Source organism: Bos indicus, chromosome 2, assembly GCF_029378745.1.
Source record: "Bos indicus isolate NIAB-ARS_2022 breed Sahiwal x Tharparkar chromosome 2, NIAB-ARS_B.indTharparkar_mat_pri_1.0, whole genome shotgun sequence".
Taxonomy (NCBI): Eukaryota; Metazoa; Chordata; class Mammalia; order Artiodactyla; family Bovidae; genus Bos; species Bos indicus.
In genome coordinates, this window is record NC_091761.1 from 124,782,403 (window position 1) to 124,794,332 (window position 11,930).

An 11,930-nucleotide genomic window follows, 5' to 3' on the forward strand; every position below is an offset into this window, starting at 1 on the left:
TTAGAAACAGAAATTTCACATATAAGTCCAGATTCTTCTATTTTTTAATGTGAAGCTCTGACTAGGTGTCACACCAGGTCTATAAGGAAGATGGCATATAGCAGTTGTTGTTCAGTTGCTCAATCATGTCCGACTCTTTGCCACCCCATGGACTGCAGCGCAACAGTCTTCCCTGTCCTTCACCATCTCCATATAGCATATAGCAGAGAAACCTAATTTCTTGCAAAGGAACCAGGTAATCCCTGAAGAAGTGATGTTAAAGCTGAGACATGAAAGTTGAGTAGGAGTTAACTTGATAAAGATAGTGGGGACGATGTTCCCAGCAAAGGGACTGGCAGGTCTAAAGACCCTGATTCAGGGACATTAGTGCCTCCAGGACACTTCAGGGAAGCCTGGCTGGAGCACAGAGGAGGGGAAGGTGGGAAGATGAGACTCCAGTTGACACTTTATGGATTTTGGACTTTATCGTGGGGTTGAATGTAGTTCAAGGCTGGAAGCTGGGTGGTAGCCAACTGGTGTAACAAACTGACAGGGGTCAGAATGGATTAGGGTCAAGGGTTAAGACTGAGCAGATGAGAAAGCAGAGCAGTACGAGGAGCCCCATCTAGAAACTCTGGGCAGACACAGGATAGCCTGTCAGGTGTCATCTTGCAAAGGGCAGACTTTATAAGGACCAAGCTAAGCTGGAGACCAGAGTGAATTTCTCATATTCATTTTCAAAGTGAAAAAAATGAGAAAAATAAAGATTTGGACAAGGACATATAACAAACGAGATACAGAACTAGATTCACAACACCTACCATTAACTTGCTGCTTATTTCACTGTATTAATTTTCTCAAGGTGAATAATCTCAGTACCAATACTGTGCTGTTGATAATAATGTAGGTCCTTTATCAAGAGCTGGCTAAATGGTCGGCTCTGTGCTTATGTGCATTACCATTCTCATTATTTCATTTAGTTAACAGCTACAGTCCACCCAAAATAGTATGTACCAGGGGACTGTGGGGGTACTGGAGACACAGGAATGAAGGAGACAGACACATCCCTATCCTGTGGGAGTTCACCATCTGGAAAGGAGCTGAGTAGTTGAGGTAATGACAAAGGGTAATTGGCAGGCATTGTAGGGAGAGTCTAACAGTGAGCCTATCCTACCATGGGCAGCTGGGAAGGGTTTTTGGAAGAAGTGACAGTTGAGCTGAAAAGGCAGGAGTGAAACTCAGAGGAAGATTGTTCCAGGAACAGAGAACAGCACACTGAAGTCACTGTTCTCACCATAACCTGATGAGACACGGGCTGTGGTTATCCGCTTCTCACAGATGAAGAGACTGAGGTTCTAAGAGAGAGGAAGTAACTGACCCACTAGACAGTGCTGGGGCCAGGGTATAAGCCTGGATCTGCCTGGACCAAGGCTCATTCTCTTCGCTGCTAAACTGGATATTTCTCTTAGTCGGTCTGTTCCTTCTAAGGGTCGTGTGAGTGGAGTGGAATATTAACTGAGGTGCCTGCAATCCAAGAAGTTGAAATCATGGCTTACAAACTATGCAAGCATGTCTGTGTCAGGGTTGGCTGTCTGTTTGGGAATGACAGCTATTCAGTGACACAGCTCCTGGGCTAACATCTGAATAGATGTTCAGTTCAGCTGAATATGATTCAACAGCCATTTACTGAGTGCCTACTATGTGCTAGGAAGGGTGCCAGGCATTGTCAGAGTTACAGAGATGATGAGAAAAGTGCCCAGGTACTAGGCTAAAGATCATGTTTATTGTTTAGTCGCTAAGTCATGTCCGACTCTTTTATGATCCCATGTTAATCACTAACAGATTTAAAAAGTTAAACAACAAAGCCATAAATAACCCTGGCAGTTAGAAACCATAGATAATATCATAATAGCTACCAAGTTTTGAGACCTTAATGAAAATAAAACTGATCATGAAATCGTAGCTAAAAACTAAAAGCCCATTCTGTGAGATTAGGTTGAGGAGTTTGCATGTATTATCTCCTTTAACCCATGTTCATTCTATAAAGCTAATATCATAGTGTCAATGGTACTAATATGGCCCATTTTATAGATGAGGAAACTGAGCTTCAGAGGTTTTTGCTTGAGATTGCAGGGCTTCCCAGATGGCACACTGATAAAAGACTCTGCCTGCTAATGCAAGAGACACAAGAGATAAGAGTTCAATCCCTGGGTCAGGAAGATCCCCTGGAGAAGGAAATGACAACCCATGCCAGTAATCTTGCTTGGAAAATTCCGTGGACAGAGGAGCCTGGAAGACTACAGTCCATGGGGTTGCAAAGAGCTAGTAAATAGAAGAACTATAATTCAAACCCAGGTCTGCCTGACTCCAAAACTTGGACTCTAGAGCATTGCACCACACCATCTTTGCAAGAAGAGTCAGTTTGTGAAAACCCAGGGGAATGTATGATCTGCATTTAGCCAGGCACACATCCAGACAGGAGAAATAAATATCAGTGCTCTAAAAACCCTCCAGGGGAGTAAAGAACCAGGGGAAAAAAATAAAACAAGATGTCTAATCATTTAAATACTAGTTAATCCCTAAATGGAGAAGGCAATGGCAACCTACTCCAGTATTCTTGTCTGGAGAATCCCAGGGACGGAGGAGCCTGGTGGGCTGCAGTCTATGGGGTAGCAAAGAGTCTGACACGACTGAAGAAACTTAGCAGCAGCAGCAGCAGCAGCAGTAATCCCTAAATGGAGAACCTACCTCAAATATTTATACTGTCCTTTTTGTCACTTAATTCTACTTAAACTGGCCTCTAGAAGTATCTTTAATTAGTAGCTAAAGCTTAGAATTTTTGGTATCAAGATATACCTCTTTGAGTTTTTTGAAAAATTAATTGATTAATTAATTAGGCTCTGCCTGGTCACAGTTGTGGCTCTCAAGATCTTCAATCTTCTTTGTCACATGAGGGGTCTAGTTCCCTAACCAGGGATCAAACCCAGGCCTCTTGCTTTGGGAGCTTGGAGTCTCAGCCAATGGACCACTAGGAAGTCCCACCTCCTTTAATTCTTGTTTTACATTTATATGGGAAAGAAAAAAAAGCTGTTTCATAAAAATCAGTATCAAGCAAATAAGAGAACCTCATTAATGGCGAGCTAGATGACTCACAATCTGGAATCAAGATTGCCAGGAGAAATGTCAACAACCTCAGATATGCAGATGATAACTCTTTAATGGCAGAAAGTGAAGAGGGACTAAAGAGCCTCTTGATGAAGAGTGAGTGTTAGCTGCTCAGTCATGTCCGACTCTTTTGAGTCCCCATGGATTGTAGCCCACCAAGCTCCTCTGTCCATGGAATTCTCCAGGCAAGAATTCCGGAGTGGATTGCCATTTCCTTCTCCAGCAGATCTTCCTGACCCATGGATCAAACCTGTGTCTCCTGCATTGCAGGCAGATTCTTTGCTGTCTGAGCTGAAGAGGAAAAGAGGTGAATACAAAGATGGCTTAAAACTCAACATTCAAAAAATGAAGATCATGGCATTCAGTTCCATCACTTCATGGCAAATAGGGAAACAATGGAAACAGTGACAGATTTTATTTTCCTGGGCTCCAAAAATCACTGTGAACAGTGACTTCAGCTACAAAGTTAAAAGATGCTTGCTCCTTGGAAGAAAAGCTCTAACAAATCTAGACAGCGTATTAAAAAGCAAAGACATCACTTTGCCAACAAATAGGTCCATCTATTCAAAGCTATGGTTTTTCCAGTAGTCATGTACGGATGTGAGAGATGGACCGTAAAGAAGGCTGAGCACCAAAGAATTGATGCTTTCAAACTGTGGTGCCTGAGAAGACTCTTGAGAGTCTCTTGGACCAGTCAATCCTAAAGGAAATCAACCGTGAATATTCATTGGAAGGACTGATGCTGAAGCTGAAGCTCCAATACTTTGGCCACCTGGTGTGAAGGGCTGACTCATTGGAATAGACCCTGATGCTGGGAAAGACTGAAAGCAGGAGGAGAAGGGGCCAACAGAGGATGAGATGGTTGGATGACATCATCAACTCAATGGGCATGAGTTTGATCAAACTCCAGGAGATGGTGAAGGACAGGGAAGCCTGGCGTGCTTCAGTCCATGACATTGCAGAGTCAGAGATGACTGAACGACAACAGTAGTTAAGGATGTGCGTACGAACTGTGCTATGCTTTGTGAACTTGGGGAAGAACATCCCTTGCAGTAGGCAGCCATCAGTCGTGGGACATGAACATCCTGTCTCTGTGATTATTTGTGGCTGTGGGCAGGGAGGTATGCAGCCTCATTCCAGATGTTCAGATACTGCCAGAAGTGAAATCTATGTAGCTAAGGAAGTGCCCTGAATTGCCTCTGTGACACATGGATCAGGAAGATCATTGTTGTGTTCAAACATATGATGTTTACACTGTTGTGTTCAAACATATGGATGCTTGCATTTCCATCTGCTTATTTACCCTTTGTCCTAACATAAAAAAGGCGTGAAATAAAACTAATGCTTACTTTATGCCACTTTGAATATGCTATGTTATTGTCTCTTTAACAGTTCATTTAATACTGTGAAATGAGTTCAAAGAGGTAGAACACACAACAGCCTCTATCACAGCAACTGTAACAAGTTACTTATTACAACTATTGTGTTAGTAGAAAAGTATAATGAGAGCTTCCATTTATTGAGTGCACACTATGTGCCAGGCACTGTACAGAGCCCTTCTCATACGTTATCTTTTTTTAAGCATAAAGTGTTTTTATTTGATTTTAAATATTAATTGAAATATAGCTGATTTACAATGCTGTGTTAGTTTCTGCTGTACAACAAAGTGAATCATATATATATATATATTTATATCAACACTTTTTTTAGATTCTTTCCCCATATATATAGGTCATTACAGAGTATCGAATAGAGTTCCCTGTGCTCTACAGTAGGTCCTTATTTGTTATCTGTTTTATATATAGTAGTTTGTATATGTCATTCCCAATTTCCCAGCTTATCCTTCCCCCTCCCTTACCCTCTGGTATCCGTAAGTTTTTTACATCTGTAACTATTTCTGTTTTGTATTTGAGTTCATGTGTACCCTCTTTTAGATTTCATGTGTAAGTGGTATTACATGATATTTGTCTTTCTCTGACTTACTTCACTCACTCTGAGAATTTCTAAGTCCATCCATGTTGCTGCGAATGGCATTATTTTGTTCTCTTCTATGGCTAAGTAATATTCCATCGTGTACTTTATCCATGTCTTCTTTGTCCATTCATCTGTCAATGGACATCTAGGTTGCTTCCATGTCTTGGCTATTGTAAATAGTGCTGCTGTGAACACTGGGGTGCAAGTATCTTTTCCAAGTATGGTTTTCTCTGGATGTATGTCCAGGAGTGGGATTGCTGGATCATTGTGTGTGTGTGTGTGTGTGTGTGTGTGTGTTAGTCGCTCAGTCATGTCCAACTCTTTGCAACTCCCTGGACTGTAAGCCACCAGGCTCCTCTGTCCATGGAATTCTCCAGGCAAGCATACTGGAGTGGGTAGTCATTTCCTTCTTCAGGAGATCTTCCTCGCCCAGGGATAGAACCTGGTTCTCCTGCATTGCCGCAGATTCTTTACTGTCTGAGCCACCAGGGAAGCCTTTGCTGGATCATATCATAGCTCTGTTTTTAGTTTTTTTAAGGAACCTCCATACAGTTCTCCATAGTGGCTGTACTAATTTACATTCCCAGCAGAAGTATAAGAGAGTTCTCTTTTCTCCACACCCTCTCCAGCATTTATTGTTTGTAGATTTTTTTTATAATGGCCATTTACAGCAGTGTGAGGTGATACCTCACTGTAGTTTTTATTTGCATTTCTCTAAAAATTAGTGAAGCTATGACAAACCTAGACAGTGTATTAAAAAGCAGAGACATTACTTTGCCAACAAAGGTCCATCTAGTCAAAGCTATGGTTTTTCCAGTAGTCATATATGGATGTGAGAGTTGGACCATAAAGAAAGCTGAGTGCCGAAGAATTGATGCTTTTGAACAGTGGTGTTGGAGAAGACTTGAGAGTCCCTTGGACTGCAAGGAGATCAAACCTGTCAATCCTAAAGGAAATCAACCCTGAATATTCATTGGTAGGACTGATGCTGAAGTTGAAACTCCAATACTTTGGCCACCTGATATGAAGAGCCAATTCATTGGAAAAGACTCTGATGCTGGGAGATATTGAAGGCAGGAGGAGAAGGGTGTGACAGAGGATGAGATGGTTGGATGGTATCACCGACTCAATGGACATGAGTTTGAGCCAGCTCCAGATGATGAAGGACAGGGAGGCCTGGTGTGCTTTGAACCACTGGGTTCGCAAAGAGTCAGAAATGACTGAGAGACTGAACAACAGTGATTAGTGATGTTGAGCATCTTTTCATGTGTTTCTTGGCCATCTGTATGTCTTCTTGGAAAAATACATATTTAGATCAACTGCCCATTTTTTGATTGGGTTGTTTGTTTTTTTAAATTTTGAGTTGCATGAGATGTTTGTATATTTTGGAGATTAATCAATCCCTAATTGGTTGCTTTGTTTGCAAGTGTTTTCTCCCATTCTGAGAGTTGCCTTTTTGTTTTGCTTATGGTTTCCTTTGTTATGCAAAAGCTTTTAAGTTTAATTAGGCCCCAATTATTTATTTTTGTTCTTATTTTCATTACTCTTTGAGGTGGATCAAAAAAGATCTTGTTGCCATTTATGTCTAAGAATGTTCTGCCTATGTTTTCCTCTAAGAGTTTTACAATATCTGGCCTTACATTTAGGTCTTTAATCTCATACATTATTTCATGTAATCTTCAGAACAACCCTGTGGTCTAAGGACTATCACCCATATTACAGAAAAAGAAACAGACTGAGGAGGTTAAGCAACTTCCCGAGGTCACACAGAGAGCAAGTAGCCTCTGAGGCAGATGGGTCCTTAAGGCTGTCTGAGAGACTAACACCATATATAAACATCAGGCCTGTCTTCCCCATGCAAGCTTTTCTCTTTTTCCTCATCGATATAGACAGCTGATTCCCCTCCCCAGCTGTGGTTGCTGTTCCGTCACTAAGTCCTGTCTGACTCTTTGAGACCCCGTGGACTGCAGCAAGCCAGGCTTCCCTGTCTCACTCTCTCCTGGAGTTTGCTCAAACTCATGTCCATTGAATCGATGATGCCATCCAACCATCTCATCCTCTGTTGCCCTCTTCTTCTCCTGCCCCAAATCTTTCCCAGCATTAGGGTCTTTTCCAGTGAGTTGGTTCTTCGGATCAGGTGGCCAAAGTATTGGAGCTTCAGCTTCAGCATCAGTCCTTCCAATGAACATTCAGGGTTGATTTCCTTTAAGAGCGACAGGTTTGATCTCCTTGCTGTCCAAGCAGTAAGAGAAGTACCTTATAGCAACTGAGCCTTGAGAGGACATGTCTGCAGTCAGGCAGCCTAGGCTAAAATCCATTTCTACCTCTCACAGCTGTGACCTTGGCTGTATTTCTCCTTGAGCCTCAGTTTCCTTATCAGTAAAACAAGGATAATAATGTCTATCTCAGAAGATTGTTGAAGTATTTAAGATGTGACAGTTATTTTTTACTTTTTAAAAAATATTTTTAAAATTTATTTCTGTATTTATTTTTAACTATTTTGGGCTGTTCTGAGACTTCATTGTTGCCCACAGGCTTTCCCTAGTTGTGGTTCGAAGGGGCTACTCTCTCGTTGCAGCGTTCGGGCTTCCCATTGTGGTGATTTCTCTTGTCACAGAGTGAAGGCTCGGTAGTTGTGGCCCACGGGCTTAGCTGCTCTGAGACATGTGGAATCTTCCCAGATCAGAGATGGAGCTGGTGTTCCCTGCATTGCAAGGCAGAGTCCTAACCGCTGGACCACCAGGGAAGCCCCTTTCAAAAACATTTATTTATTTGGCTGCATTGGGTCTTAGTTGTCTTATGTGGGATCTTTCACTGCTGTGCATGGATTCTCTAATTGCTGGCTTATTTGCTTTGTGGTATGTGGGATCTTAGTTCCCTAGCCAGCGACAGAACCTGAGTTCCTTGCATTGCAAGGCAGATTCTTTTTTTTTTTTTTTGCAAGGCAGATTCTTAACCACTGGACAACCAAGGAAGTCCTCTGTAGGTTTTTAGTACAGAGATCAGAACATAGTAATTGCTTAATAAACAGTAACTCTGATTATTACCTGTCAGCCACCAACTTTATCAGGTACATCTAATAAGGACTGAATTTCAGGAGTGGACCCAACTTAAGGTCAGACTGGGGCCCAAAACAATATTATGCCTGATTCTTTAAAAACAGCACACCTTATGTATACAAATGAAAATTGTTAACTTCAAGTTGTCATCACCTTGGGGACAGTGCGCTTATTCCAGGCACACTTCCATTCTCCAAAACATTTTGGGGATACCCAATTCAGAAATGGCTTCAGGTTCTATGACACATTCTTTTGAATATCCTCATCAATAGCAAATCTTTACCCTCTGTAAAGATAAATTCAATGTTTGAAATAATCAGAAGTTGGTGAATAAGTAGGGTACAGGGGAAGATGAAGTAAGACTAATTTTCTAATATGGCTTTTACATGGATTTTGTCCTTTTATTTTATTTTTGGTCATGTGACTTGATGAATCTTAGTTTTTCCACCAGAGACTGAACCCGAACCCTCAGCAGTGGAAGTGCAGAATCCTAACCAGGGAATTCCCAAGGATTTTATCCATTTAAAATACACTAGTTTTTCTTATCCTTCAATTAAAAAATAAATTAATTTAAAAAATAAAAAAACTAGTTTTTCAAAGATAAAAGCACATGAAGTCCAATTAAATTAAAACAAGCAAGAAAATTACCCATAGCTTACAACACATGCATGTTAAGTCGATTCAGTTGTGTCTAACTCTTTACGACCCCATGGACTGTAGTCTGCCAGGCTCCTCTGTTCATGGGATTCTCCAGGCAAGAATACTGGAGTGGGTTGCCATGCTCTCCTCCAGGGAATCTTCCTGACCCATGGATTGAACCCACATCTCTTAAGTTTCCTGCGTTGGCAGGCAGATTCTTCACCACGAGTGCCACCTACAACTGCTATCATTTTGGTGCATTTTCCTTATCTTTCCTTAATACACAATTTAAAAAATAGAAGTAAAAGTGTATATACAATTTTTAAAATGCTAACCTGATTTAAATTATGTCATAAACATATTTTTATGTTGCTGTAGTCTTTGTAATATTTTTAATGGCTGCATAATATTTCATCAAATAGATATGGCAGAATTACTTAACCACTTCTCTTTTGTTGAACATTTAGGTTGTTTCAAATGTTTTATTATGAAATATATGTAATTTCCCCCCAATTTTTTCTTATCTCTTCAGCTTGGATTACTGGAAGAGGGATGCTGGATCAAAGGGTATGAGAACGTAATGATTCTTTTTTTTTTTTTTTAATTGAAGGATAATTGCTTTAAATACTGAGTTGGTTTTTGCCATATATCAACATGAATCAGCATAGGTATATATATGTCCCCTTCCTCTTGGCCCCTCCCTCCCACCTCCCACCCCATGCCACCACTCTAAGTTGTCACAGAGCACCTATTTGAGCTCCCTGAGTCATACAGCAAATTCCCACTGGCTGTCTATTTTACATATGGTAGTGTATATATTTCCCAGTGGCTCTTGATATTTACTTCCAAATTGTTTTCCAGTAGGTTTTCACTGGGTCTTCCTTGGTGGCTCAGCTGTAAAGAATCTGCCTGCAATGCAAGAGACATGGGTTTGATCCATGGGTCGAGAAGATCCATGGAGCGGGCATGGCAACCTGCTACAGTGCTCCATTGTTCTTTCCTGAAGAATCCCATGGACAGAGGAGCCTGGTGGGCTACATTCAGTCCATAGGGTCATAAAGAGTTGGATGCTATGAGCACGCATGCACACAGGTTTTCACTCATTTACATTGCCACTGGAAATATTAGAATATCCATTTCACTGCATCTAAAACAAGCACTTGGTATCACAATTTTAGTGAATTAGGAACTAGAAAAATATTTCCTTGGGAACTAATTTTAAAGTCAGCTGGGGGGCTTCCCTGGCGATCCAGCAGTTAAGACTGTCCACAGTCAGTGCAGGGAGCACGTAACTAAGATCTCCTCATATGTGGCAGGGTGTGGCCAAATAAACAAATAAAATAAAATTGGTTGGACTTCTCTCTCTCCCTCCCCAAATCAAAAAATATATGTATTTGAAAAAAATTTACAAAAACATGTAAATAAGTGTGTAGTTTCTCAAAATTAGTACTTTGAAGGGAATCACTCAGTTAGATGTTTGTCTTCTGATATTTTTGTTTTTTAAAAAATTAATCTCATCACTTCACATTCACACCTCCAAAGAAAAACACAGGAGCAATTATAGTCAACCTGACAAAAACACCGGTGTGATGACTCATATCCTGTCCACCTTGAGTTTGGTGCTGGTGCTATACTGCTGGGCCCCACACTGCTGGGAGCCTGCCATTGCCTAAAGGCTTCTGGGGGTGGGATCGTCTCTGCTTTGAAAGAGGAGGGATCACCTTTTAAAGTGAGTGGAGAAGACTGACTTCTTTACCCTCTTATAACAATCACACCAGCTAATAAGGGCCCAGACAGAGTGGAAAATGCCAGATACCCGTTACCCCCCTACTAAAGCAATGATCTTTTGTTTTGTTTTTAATTATTATAACTTTTCAGTTACATAAGAAACCTACATTCATTGTAAGTGTATAAATAAGACAGGCAAAAACAATAAAAAGTACAGCGTATTTCCCAATACCGAGCCAAAGCCGTCAGATTTTGAAGTATGTGCCCTCACACCATCTTCCCTACAGCACACGTTTTATCTAAACCATCATGCCACCTGTGCTCAGTCCCTCAGTCGTGCCCAGCTCTTTGCGACCCCAGCCTGCCAGGCTCCTCTGTTCATGGAATTTTCCAGGCAAGAATATTGGAGCGGTTTGCCATTTCCTTCTCCAGGGGATCTTCCCAACCCAGAGATCAAGCCAGTGGCTCTTGCTCCTCTTGCATTGGCAAGCAGGTTCTTTATTTCTGAGCCACCTGGAAAGCTCAAGGAGACTGAGACAGAGAAGCCATTTGCCTAAGGTCACAAAGTTTATAAGTTAACTAATGGGAATACTTTTTCCATGTTGTTAAGTTCATTTCCACACAATTTTTTGAATGGCTGCACGGTATCTCACTCTGTGGATGAAGTAGCATTGTTCCACTTCCTTTTATGAGACATCTAGACTATTTCCATTTTTCAGTGTCATACACATCACTAAGATACTTACTATATGACCTTTGTGCACATCCTTGATTATTTCCTTTTAGGCTAAATGCCCTCAGGAAGAGTTGCGTTGATTTTTATTTTCCTCAAAGAGATGTTCCTTTCTCTATGTTTTTCATGATCTTAAATGTTATAAATTTTACCACTTTTGCCTACAGCAATATTTTAAAATTCATTTTACCAGTTCTGACAAATGAATGCCAGCGCTAAAGGGTGAGTCATTTCTCCAAAGTAAAGGAGCCAGGGCCTCATATCTGCCCCCTTTCCATGCTCTCTTGCCTTTTACAGGTGCTGAACTTCATGGCTTATCCACTTGTTCATTGGAGAGGAATGAGGACTGTTAACCTGAGACAAACCAATTTATGCAGGCAAGATTCTTTTGGTCTATGAGTCAGCATTCACTCATTCACTCATTTAGTAAATATTTGAATAGTTACTTTATGAGTAGTACTAAGCAGAGGTTATGGGGTTCACAGAAAAAAATATTTAGAACATGCTGAACAAAACATTTAGCACATTACACACAATAATAGCTCAAGAAATCAATATTTATGCCAGGCACTGTGCCAATTGCCCAAGGAGTGTACTATCTCCTTTAATTCCTACACCAACCTGCAGAATTGGGTTCTTTTTTAACATTTATT